This window comes from Chiloscyllium punctatum, unplaced genomic scaffold (genome assembly GCF_047496795.1).
Source record: "Chiloscyllium punctatum isolate Juve2018m unplaced genomic scaffold, sChiPun1.3 scaffold_525, whole genome shotgun sequence".
Taxonomy (NCBI): Eukaryota; Metazoa; Chordata; class Chondrichthyes; order Orectolobiformes; family Hemiscylliidae; genus Chiloscyllium; species Chiloscyllium punctatum.
The window spans coordinates 12,501-25,000 of NW_027310259.1; positions in this window are offsets into that span (position 1 = coordinate 12,501).

Below are 12,500 nucleotides of genomic sequence, written 5' to 3' on the forward strand. Positions count from 1 at the left end.
GGGAAGTGTTCCAAAAGGGAATGGGATTGAATGTGACTGCTGAAGCCGACATTGAGACCTCTAACGCGGGTAGCTCGGCCGGATTTGACCCGGCGGTTCTGGCGACGGTCTCGCCTTCGAGGGGGGAGCGTCCCGCGTGTTCAGGCCGAATTTTGTGCATTTCCATCGGCGGGAAGAGGTCCAAACGGGAATGGGATTGAATGTGACTGCTGAAGCCGACATTGAGACCTCTAACGCGGGTAGCTCGGCCGGATTTGACCCGGCGGTTCTGCCGAAGGTCTCACCTTCGAGGGGGGAGCCTCCCGCGTGTTCAGGCCGAATTTTGTGCATTTCCATCGGCGGGAAGAGGTCCAAACGGGAATGGGATTGAATGTGACTGCTGAAGCCGACATTGAGACCTCTAACGCGGGTAGCTCGGCCGGATTTGACCCGGCGGTTCTGCCGAAGGTCTCACCTTCGAGGGGGGAGCGCCCACCGTGTACAGGCCGATTTTCATGCATTTCCAACCGTGGGAAGGGGTCCGAAAGGGGATGGGGGTGAACGTGACTGCTCAACCCGACTTTGAGACCTGTAACGCGGGTAGCTCAGCCGGATTTGACCCGGCGGTTCTGGCGACGGTCTCGCCTTCGAGGGGGGAGCGTCCCGCGTGTTCAGGCCGAATTTTGTGCATTTCCATCGGCGGGAAGAGGTCCAAACGGGAATGGGATTGAATGTGACTGCTGAAGCCGACATTGAGACCTCTAACGCGGGTAGCTCGGCAGGATTTGACCCGGCGGTTCTGCCGAAGGTCTCACCTTCGAGGGGGGAGCGCCCACCGTGTACAGGCCGATTTTCATGCATTTCCAACCGTGGGAAGGGGGCCGAAAGGGGATGGGGGTGAATGTGACTGCTCAACCCGACTTTGAGGCATCTAACCCGGGTAGCTCAGCCGGGTTTGACCCGGCGGTTCTGCCGACGGCCTCGCCTTCGAGGGGGGAGCGTCCCCCGTGTACAGGCCGATTTTCATGCATTTCGAACCGTGGGAAGTGGCCCAAAAGGGGATGGGAGTGAATGTGACTGCTCAACCCGACTTTGGCGCTTCCGAGCCGGGTAGCTCAGCCGGGTTTGACCCGGCGGTTCTGCCGACGGTCTCGTCTTCGAGGCGGGTGCCTCCCCCGTGTACAGGCCGATTTTCATGCATTTCGTACCGTGGGAAGTGGTCCAAAAGGGAATGGGGGTGGACGTGACTGCTCATACCGACATCGAGACTTGTAAGCCGTGTAGCTCGGCCGGGTTTGATCCGGCGGGTCTGCCGACGGTCTCGTCTTCGAGAGGGGGGCCTCCCCCGTGTACAGGCCGATTTTCGTGCATTTCCAACGGTGGGAAGAGGTTCAAAAGGGGATGGGGGTGAATGTGACTGCTCAACCCGACTCTGAGGCTTCTAACCCGGGTAGCCCGGCCGGGTTTGACCCGGCGGTTCTGCCGTCGGTCTCGCCTTCGAGGGCGGAGCCTCCCCCGTGTACAGGCCGATTTTCGTGCATTTCAAACCGTGGGAAGCGGTCCAAAAGGGGATGGGAGTGAATGTGACTGCTCATACCGACCTTGGCGCTTCCGACCCGGGTAGCTCAGCCGGGTTTGACCCGGCGGTTCTGCCGACGGTCTCGTCTTCGAGGCGGGTGCCTCCCCCGTGTACAGGCCGATTTTCATGCATTTCGTACCGTGGGAAGTGGTCCAAAAGGGAATGGGGGTGAATGTGACTGCTCAACCCGACTCTGAGGCTTCTAACCCGGGTAGCTCGGCCGGGTTTGACCCGGCGGTTCTGCCGTCGGTCTCGCCTTCGAGAGGGGCGCCTCCCCCGTGTACAGGCCGATTTTCGTGCATTTCCAACGGTGGGAAGAGGTTCAAAAGGGGATGGGGGTGAATGTGACTGCTCAACCCGACTCTGAGGCTTCTAACCCGGGTAGCCCGGCCGGGTTTGACCCGGCGGTTCTGCCGTCGGTCTCGCCTTCGAGGGCGGAGCCTCCCCCGTGTACAGGCCGATTTTCGTGCATTTCAAACCGTGGGAAGCGGTCCAAAAGGGGATGGGAGTGAATGTGACTGCTCATACCGACCTTGGCGCTTCCGACCCGGGTAGCTCAGCCGGGTTTGACCCGGCGGTTCTGCCGACGGTCTCGCCTTCGAGGGGGGAGCGTCCCCCGTGTTCAGGCCGAATTTTGTGCATTTCGAACCGTGGGAAGTTGCCCAAAAGTCGATGGGAGTGAATGTGACTGCTCAACCCGACTTTGGCGCTTCCGAGCCGGGTAGCTCAGCCGGGTTTGACCCGGCGGTTCTGCCGACGGTCTCGTCTTCGAGGCGGGTGCCTCCCCCGTGTACAGGCCGATTTTCATGCATTTCGTACCGTGGGAAGTGGTCCAAAAGGGAATAGGGGTGGACGTGACTGCTCATACCGACATTGAGACTTGTAAGCCGTGTAGCTCGGCCGGGTTTGATCCGGCGGGTCTGCCGACGGTCTCGTCTTCGAGGCGGGTGCCTCCCCCGTGTACAGGCCGATTTTCGTGCATTTCGAACCGTGGGAAGTGGTCCAAAAGGGGATGGGGGTGGACGTGACTGCTCAACCCGACTTTGAGGCTTCTAACCCGGGTAGCTCGGCCGGGTTTGACCCGTCGATTCTGCCGATGGTCTCGTTTTGGAGGGGGGAGCCTCCCCCGTGTTCAGTCCGATTTTCGTGCATTTCGAACCGTGGGAAGTGGCCCAAAAGGGGATGGGAGTGAATGTGACTGCTCATACCGACTTTGGCGCTTCCGAGCCTGGTAGCTCAGCCGGGTTTGATCCGGCGGTTCTGCCGACGGTCTCGTCTTCGAGGCGGCTCCCTCCCCCGTGTACAGGCCGATTTTCATGCATTTGCAACGGTGGGAAGTTGCCCAAAAGGGGATGGGAGTGAATGTGACTGCTCAACCCGACTTTGGCGCTTCCGAGCCTGGTAGCTCAGCCGGGTTTGAACCGGCGGTTCTGCCGACGGTCTCGTCTTCGAGGCGGCTCCCTCCCCCGTGTACAGGCCGATTTTCGTGCATTTCGAACCGTGGGAAGTGGTCCAAAAGGGAATGGGGGTGGACGTGACTGCTCAACCCGACTCTGAGGCTTCTAACCCGGGTAGCTCGGCCGGGTTTGATCCGGCGGTTCTGCCGACGGTCTCGTCTTCGAGGCCGGTGCCTCCCCCGTGTACAGGCCGATTTTCGTGCATTTCCAACGGTGGGAAGTGGTCCAAAAGGGAATGGGGGTGGACGTGTCTGCTCATACCGACTTTGAGACTTGTAAGCCGGGTAGCTCAGCCGGGTTTGTTCCGGCGGTTCTGCCGACGGTCTCGTCATCGAGGGGGGAGCCTCCCCCGTGTCCAGGCCGATTTTCATGCATTTCCAACCGTGGGAAGTGGTCCAAAAGGGAATGGGGGTGAATGTGACTGCTCATACCGACTTTGAGACTTTTAAGCCGGGTAGCTCAGCCGGGTTTGACCCGGCGGTTCTGCCGACGGTCTCGCCTTCGAGGGGGGAGCGTCCCCCGTGTTCAGGCCGAATTTTGTGCATTTCGAACCGTGGGAAGTTGCCCAAAAGTCGATGGGAGTGAATGTGACTGCTCAACCCGACTTTGAGACTTGTAAGCCGGGTAGCTCAGCCGGGTTTGACCCGGCGGTTCTGCCGACGGTCTCGTCTTCGAGGCGGGTGCCTCCCCCGTGTACAGGCCGATTTTCATGCATTTCGTACCGTGGGAAGCGGTCCAAAAGGGGATGGGAGTGAACGTGACTGCTCATACCGACTTTGGCGCTTCCGAGCCGGGTAGCTCAGCCGGGTTTGACCCGGCGGGTCTGCCGACGGTCTCGCCTTCGAGGGGGGAGCGTCCCCCGTGTTCAGGCCGAATCTTGTGCATTTCGAACCGTGGGAAGTTGCCCAAAAGTCGATGGGAGTGAATGTGACTGCTCAACCCGACTTTGAGACTTGTAAGCCGGGTAGCTCAGCCGGGTTTGACCCGGCGGTTCTGCCGACGGTCTCGTCTTCGAGGCCGGTGCCTCCCCCGTGTACAGGCCGATTTTCGTGCATTTCCAACGGTGGGAAGTGGTCCAAAAGGGAATGGGGGTGGACGTGTCTGCTCATACCGACTTTGAGACTTGTAAGCCGGGTAGCTCAGCCGGGTTTGTTCCGGCGGTTCTGCCGACGGTCTCGTCATCGAGGGGGGAGCCTCCCCCGTGTCCAGGCCGATTTTCATGCATTTCCAACCGTGGGAAGTGGTCCAAAAGGGAATGGGGGTGAATGTGACTGCTCATACCGACTTTGAGACTTTTAAGCCGGGTAGCTCGGCCGGGTTTGACCCGGCGGTTCTGCCGACGGTCTCGTCTTCGAGGCGGGTGCCTCCCCCGTGTACAGGCCGATTTTCGTGCATTTCGAACCGTGGGAAGTGGTCTAAAAGTCGATGGGAGTGAACGTGACTGCTCAACCCGACTTTGAGACTTGTAAGCCGGGTAGCTCAGCCAGGTTTGACCCGGCGGTTCTGCCGACGGTCTCGCCTTCGAGGGCGGACCCTCCCCCGTGTACAGGCCGGTTTTCGTGCATTTCGAACCGTGGGAAGTGATCCAAAAGGGAATGGGGGTGAACGTGACTGCCCAACCCGGCTTTGAGACTTGTAAGCCGGGTAGCTCAGCCGGGTTGGACCCGGCGGTTCTGCCGACGGTCTCGACTTCGAGGCGGGTGCCTCCCCCGTGTACAGGCCGATTTTCATGCATTTGCAACGGTGGGAAGTTGCCCAAAAGTCGATGGGAGTGAATGTGACTGCTCAACCCGACTTCGAGACTTGTAAGCCGGGTAGCTCAGCCGGGTTTGACCCGGCGGTTCTGCCGACGGTCTCGCCTTCGAGGGGGGAGCCTCCCCCGTGTACAGGCCGATTTTCGTGCATTTCCAACGGTGGGAACAGGTTCAAAAGGGGATGGGAGTGATTGTGACTGCTCAACCCGACTCTAGGGCTTCTAACCCGGGTAGCCCGGCCGGGTTTGACCCGGCGGTTCTGCCGACGGTCTCGTCTTCGAGGCGGGTGCCTCCCCCGTATACAGGCCGATTTTCATGCATTTCGAACCGTGGGAAGTGGTCCAAAAGGGAATGGGGGTGGACGTGTCTGCTCATACCGACTTTGAGACTTGTAAGCCGGGTAGCTCAGCCGGGTTTGATCCGGCGGTTCTGCCGACGGTCTCGCCTTCGAGGGGGGAGCCTCCCCCGTGTTCAGTCCGATTTCCATGCATTTCCAACCGTGGGAAGTTGCCCAAAAGGGGATGGGAGTGAATGTGACTGCTCAACCCGACTTTGGCGCTTCCGAGCCGGGTAGCTCAGCCGGGTTTGACCCGGCGGTTCTGCCGACGGTCTCGTCTTCGAGGCGGGTGCCTCCCCCGTATACAGGCCGATTTTCATGCATTTCGAACCGTGGGAAGTGGTCCAAAAGGGAATGGGGGTGGACGTGTCTGCTCATACCGACTTTGAGACTTGTAAGCCGGGTAGCTCAGCCGGGTTTGATCCGGCGGTTCTGCCGACGGTCTCGCCTTCGAGGGGGGAGCCTCCCCCGTGTTCAGTCCGATTTCCATGCATTTCCAACCGTGGGAAGTTGCCCAAAAGGGGATGGGAGTGAATGTGACTGCTCAACCCGACTTTGGCGCTTCCGAGCCGGGTAGCTCAGCCGGGTTTGACCCGGCGGTTCTGCCGACGGTCTCGTCTTCGAGGCGGGTGCCTCCCCCGTGTACAGGCCGATTTTCATGCATTTGGAACCGTGGGAAGTGGTCCAAAAGGGAATGGGGGTGGACGTGACTGCTCATACCGACTTTGAGACTTGTAAGCCGGGTAGCTCAGCCGGGTTTGACCCGGCGGTTCTGCCGACGGTCTCGCCTTCGAGGGGGGAGCCTCCCCCGTGTTCAGTCCGATTTTCGTGCATTTCCCACGGTGGGAAATGGTATCTTTCATTACGGGGACAAGGGTCTGAAGCGGTGAAGTCAGTAACCGGCATAGTTAAGGAAAGGGTTCGAATTTTCTCAACAGTACGAAAAAAGTGAGCAGGGAAGCTAGAGAAGGTGTCAGTGAGTCCCAAACGAGTGAACCGCAAAACTTAGGGAAATGCCCGAAAGCGTTTTAAAGGGTGAAATCGGGAACGAGGAAATGATCGGAAAGTGCCTGAAAGTGCTAAATGAGTAAACAGAAAAACGAAGAAAAATGTTTGAAAAGAAGAAGTGAGTAACCAGGAAAACTTAGAAAAATGTTCAAAACGAAGAAATCAGTAACCAGGAAAACTTAGAAAAATGATCAAAAAGAAGAAATGAGTAACCAGGAAAACTTAGAAAAATGTTTAAAAAGAAGAAATCAGTAACCAGGAAAACTTAGGAAAATGTTTAAAAAGAAGAAATCAGTAACCAGAAAAACTGCGAAAAATGTTTAAAAAGAAGAAATGAGTAACCAGAAAAACTTAGAAAAATGTTTAAAAAGAAGAAATCAGTAACCAGGAAAACTTAGAAAAATGTTTAAAAAGAAGAAATCAGTAACCAGGAAAACTTAGAAAAATGTTATAAAAGAAGAAGTGAGTAACCAGAAAAACTTAGAAAAATGTTTAAAAAGAAGAAATCAGTAACCAGAAAAACTGCGAAAAATGTTTAAAAAGAAGAAATCAGTAACCAGACAAACTGCGAAAAATGTTTAAAAAGAAGAAATCAGTAACCAGGAAAACTTAGAAAAATGTTTAAAAAGAAGAAGTGAGTAACCAGAAAAACTTAGAAAAATGTTTAAAAAGAAGAAATCAGTAACCAGAAAAACTTAGAAAAATGTTTAAAAAGAAGAAATCAGTAACCAGAAAAACTGCGAAAAATGTTTAAAAAGAAGAAATCAGTAACCAGAAAAACTTAGAAAAATGTTTAAAAAGAAGAAGTGAGTAACCAGAAAAACTTAGAAAAATGTTTAAAAAGAAGAAATCAGTAACCAGAAAAACGGCGAAAAATGTTTAAAAAGAAGAAATCAGTAACCAGACAAACTGCGAAAAATGTTTAAAAAGAAGAAATCAGTAACCAGAAAAACTTAGAAAAATGTTTAAAAAGAAGAAATCAGTAACCAGAAAAACTTAGAAAAATGTTTCAAAAGAAGAAGTGAGTAACCAGAAAAACTTAGAAAAATGTTTAAAAAGAAGAAGTGAGTAACCAGAAAAACTTAGAAAAATGTTTAAAAAGAAGAAATCAGTAACCAGAAAAACTTAGAAAAATGTTTAAAAAGAAGAAATCAGTAACCAGAAAAACTGCGAAAAATGTTTAAAAAGAAGAAATCAGTAACCAGACAAACTGCGAAAAATGTTTAAAAAGAAGAAATCAGTAACCAGGAAAACTTAGAAAAATGTTTAAAAAGAAGAAGTCAGTAACCAGAAAAACTTAGAAAAATGTTTAAAAAGAAGAAATCAGTAACCAGAAAAACTTAGAAAAATGTTTAAAAAGAAGAAATCAGTAACCAGAAAAACTGCGAAAAATGTTTAAAAAGAAGAAATCAGTAACCAGAAAAACTTAGAAAAATGTTTAAAAAGAAGAAGTGAGTAACCAGAAAAACTTAGAAAAATGTTTAAAAAGAAGAAATCAGTAACCAGAAAAACGGCGAAAAATGTTTAAAAAGAAGAAATCAGTAACCAGACAAACTGCGAAAAATGTTTAAAAAGAAGAAATCAGTAACCAGAAAAACTTAGAAAAATGTTTCAAAAGAAGAAGTGAGTAACCAGAAAAACTTAGAAAAATGTTTAAAAAGAAGAAGTGAGTAACCAGAAAAACTTAGAAAAATGTTTAAAAAGAAGAAATCAGTAACCAGAAAAACTTAGAAAAATGTTTAAAAAGAAGAAATCAGTAACCAGAAAAACTGCGAAAAATGTTTAAAAAGAAGAAATCAGTAACCAGACAAACTGCGAAAAATGTTTAAAAAGAAGAAATCAGTAACCAGGAAAACTTAGAAAAATGTTTAAAAAGAAGAAGTGAGTAACCAGAAAAACTTAGAAAAATGTTTAAAAAGAAGAAATCAGTAACCAGAAAAACTTAGAAAAATGTTTAAAAAGAAGAAATCAGTAACCAGAAAAACTGCGAAAAATGTTTAAAAAGAAGAAATCAGTAACCAGAAAAACTTAGAAAAATGTTTAAAAAGAAGAAGTGAGTAACCAGAAAAACTTAGAAAAATGTTTAAAAAGAAGAAATCAGTAACCAGAAAAACGGCGAAAAATGTTTAAAAAGAAGAAATCAGTAACCAGACAAACTGCGAAAAATGTTTAAAAAGAAGAAATCAGTAACCAGAAAAACTTAGAAAAATGTTTCAAAAGAAGAAGTGAGTAACCAGAAAAACTTAGAAAAATGTTTAAAAAGAAGAAGTGAGTAACCAGAAAAACTTAGAAAAATGTTTAAAAAGAAGAAATCAGTAACCAGAAAAACTTAGAAAAATGTTTAAAAAGAAGAAATCAGTAACCAGAAAAACTTAGAAAAATGTTTAAAAAGAAGAAATCAGTAACCAGAAAAACTGCGAAAAATGTTTAAAAAGAAGAAATCAGTAACCAGACAAACTGCGAAAAATGTTTAAAAAGAAGAAATCAGTAACCAGGAAAACTTAGAAAAATGTTTAAAAAGAAGAAGTGAGTAACCAGAAAAACTTAGAAAAATGTTTAAAAAGAAGAAATCAGTAACCAGAAAAACTTAGAAAAATGTTTAAAAAGAAGAAATCAGTAACCAGAAAAACTGCGAAAAATGTTTAAAAAGAAGAAATCAGTAACCAGAAAAACTTAGAAAAATGTTTAAAAAGAAGAAGTGAGTAACCAGAAAAACTTAGAAAAATGTTTAAAAAGAAGAAATCAGTAACCAGAAAAACGGCGAAAAATGTTTAAAAAGAAGAAATCAGTAACCAGACAAACTGCGAAAAATGTTTAAAAAGAAGAAATCAGTAACCAGAAAAACTTAGAAAAATGTTTAAAAAGAAGAAATCAGTAACCAGAAAAACTTAGAAAAATGTTTCAAAAGAAGAAGTGAGTAACCAGAAAAACTTAGAAAAATGTTTAAAAAGAAGAAGTGAGTAACCAGAAAAACTTAGAAAAATGTTTAAAAAGAAGAAATCAGTAACCAGAAAAACTTAGAAAAATGTTTAAAAAGAAGAAATCAGTAACCAGAAAAACTTAGAAAAATGTTTAAAAAGAAGAAATCAGTAACCAGGAAAACTTAGAAAAATGTTTAAAAAGAAGAAATCAGTAACCAGAAAAACTGCGAAAAATGTTTAAAAAGAAGAAATGAGTAACCAGGAAAACTTAGAAAAATGTTTAAAAAGAAGAAGTGAGTAACCAGAAAAACTTAGAAAAATGTTTAAAAAGAAGAAATCAGTAACCAGACAAACTTAGAAAAATGTTTAAAAAGAAGAAATCATTAACCAGACAAACTGCGAAAAATGTTTAAAAAGAAGAAATCAGTAACCAGAAAAACTTAGAAAAATGTTTAAAAAGAAGAAATCAGTAACCAGAAAAACTTAGAAAAATGTTTAAAAAGAAGAAATCAGTAACCAGGAAAACTTAGAAAAATGTTTAAAAAGAAGAAGTGAGTAACCAGAAAAACTTAGAAAAATGTTTAAAAAGAAGAAATCAGTAACCAGAAAAACGGCGAAAAATGTTTAAAAAGAAGAAATCAGTAACCAGACAAACTGCGAAAAATGTTTAAAAAGAAGAAGTCAGTAACCAGAAAAACTTAGAAAAATGTTTAAAAAGAAGAAATGAGTAACCAGAAAAACTTAGAAAAATGTTTAAAAAGAAGAAATCAGTAACCAGAAAAACTTAGAAAAATGTTTAAAAAGAAGAAGTGAGTAACCAGGAAAACTTAGAAAAATGTTTAAAAAGAAGAAATGAGTAACCAGAAAAACTTAGAAAAATGTTTAAAAAGAAGAAATCAGTAACCAGAAAAACTTAGAAAAATGTTTAAAAAGAAGAAATGAGTAACCAGAAAAACTTAGAAAAATGTTTAAAAAGAAGAAATCAGTAACCAGAAAAACGGCGAAAAATGTTTAAAAAGAAGAAATCAGTAACCAGAAAAACGGCGAAAAATGTTTAAAAAGAAGAAATCAGTAACCAGAAAAACTTAGAAAAATGTTTAAAAAGAAGAAGTGAGTAACCAGAAAAACTTAGAAAAATGTTTAAAAAGAAGAAATGAGTAACCAGAAAAACTTAGAAAAATGTTTAAAAAGAAGAAATCAGTAACCAGAAAAACTTAGAAAAATGTTTAAAAAGAAGAAATGAGTAACCAGAAAAACGGCGAAAAATGTTTAAAAAGAAGAAATCAGTAACCAGAAAAACGGCGAAAAATGTTTAAAAAGAAGAAATCAGTAACCAGACAAACTGCGAAAAATGTTTAAAAAGAAGAAATCAGTAACCAGAAAAACTTAGAAAAATGTTTAAAAAGAAGAAATCAGTAACCAGGAAAACTTGGAAAAAAACACTTAGAAAAATTTTCAGCAAAGTGTGAAAAATATTCTAAGTGTCAGCGGAGGAAAATGCTGCAGCATCGGGAAAGATTCGCAAACTTACACCGAACATGTGCTCCGAAGTGCCGGAGGAATTGGGTGAATTGAGCCCGGCAAATGGCCAGCTGTCGTTTTGTGCCTGCAGCCCGAAAACTTTAACTTTGTCTGTCGCGGAAGTCCGGACCGAGAAAAATCCAAACGGTTTTGACCGGACCGAGTTCCAGACCGATGCAGTCAAATTTGGAATTCAGACCCATTCAGTGCCACTTGTAGTTTTTCCGCAGTGAGGTTGGCGGGGTACCCGGAGATATATGGGAACACGATTTTTAGAACAAAATGGCGGCGCGGGACCGTTCTGAAAGGCATCCGAAAAACGGTTCCACGGGCATAGCACTTTAATGACAGGTATGAGTGCATGCCGGAGAGCTCTTGGAAGTCGAATTTTTGACACTTTGTCAATTTTTTGACAGATTTGACAAACTCTTTCTGTCTGTTCTAAGAGTCAGTCAGAGACTTGTGCGGCGGTCTTTTGACACTATTGGAGGGCGGGCAAACCCCACGTTGACTCCGGCCGTCCCTCCACAGGCGCTCGTGTCCAAAATGAAGGCGAGAGACGCGAGTGGCCTGGTTCCCTTGGGTGTTGCCAAGAAGGCTGCGGGCTGACCGTTGCCTGAGCACTCCCTAAAGCCTCTTGTGATGAGAGCAGACCTCGCCTGCCGCACGACCGGCTCTGGGAGTCGTTGGGCCGCTATTTGTGAATAGTCTGGTCCTCCTCTGCCACCCGGACAAGCGCGATGGCTCTGCCGCCCTGCGGTGCTCGTCACCCAGGTTTGGGGAACACGATACTCGTAACAAAAATAAAAGGCGGCTCGGGACCTGCAGGCGAAAGGGGTCCCGTGGTGCTAAGCACGTCGACTTCGGGTCTCGGTGCAAGCCGGAGAGCTCACGGAAGTCTAAAGTTTTCGGCACGTGGTCGAATCTTTTCAAAGGCTTACCCGGCTCTTTCCGTCCATTCTGAGAGTAAGTCAGAGGCCGGTGCGGAGGTCTCTTGACAATCGGAGGGGGTGGTGGCCCTCCGCAGGCGCTCGTGTCGAAAATGAAGGCGAGAGACGCGAGTGGCCTGGTTCCCCTGGGTGTTGCCAGGAAGGCTGCGGGCTGACCCTTGCCTGAGCACTCCCTAAAGCCTCTTGTGATGAGAGCAGACCTCGCGCGCCGCACGACCGGCTCTGGGAGTCGTTGGGCCGCTATCTGTGAATAGTCTGGTCCTCCTCTGCCACCCGGCCAAGTGCGATGGCTCTGCCGCCCTGCGGTGCTCGTCACGCAGGTATGGGGCACACGATGCTCGTAACAGCAAATAAAGGCGGCTCGGGACCTGCAGGCGAAAGGGGTCCCGTGGTGCTTAGCACGTCGACTTCGGGTCTCGGTGCAAGCCGGAGAGCTCACGGAAGTCTAAAGTTTTCGGCACGTGGTCGAATCTTTTGAAAGGCTTACCCGGCTCTTTCCGTCCATTCTGAGAGTCAGTCAGAGGCCGGTGCGGCGGTCTATTGACGACCGGAGGCTCCCATGGGTGTTGCGATGAGGGTGGAGGGCACAGAACCTTGCCTTAGCACTCCCTAATAAAGCCTCTTGTGAAGAGAGCAGACCTCGCGCGCCGCACGACCGGCTCTGGGAGTCGTTGGGCCGCTATCTGTGAATAGTCTGGTCCTCCTCTGCCACCCGGCCAAGTGCGATGGCTCTGCCGCCCTGCGGTGCTCGTCACGCAGGTATGGGGCACACGATGCTCGTAACAGCAAATAAAGGCGGCTCGGGACCTGCAGGCGAAAGGGGTCCCGTGGTGCTTAGCACGTCGACTTCGGGTCTCGGTGCAAGCCGGAGAGCTCACGGAAGTCTAAAGTTTTCGGCACGTGGTCGAATCTTTTGAAAGGCTTACCCGGCTCTTTCCGTCCATTCTGAGAGTCAGTCAGAGGCCGGTGCGGCGGTCTATTGACGACCGGAGGC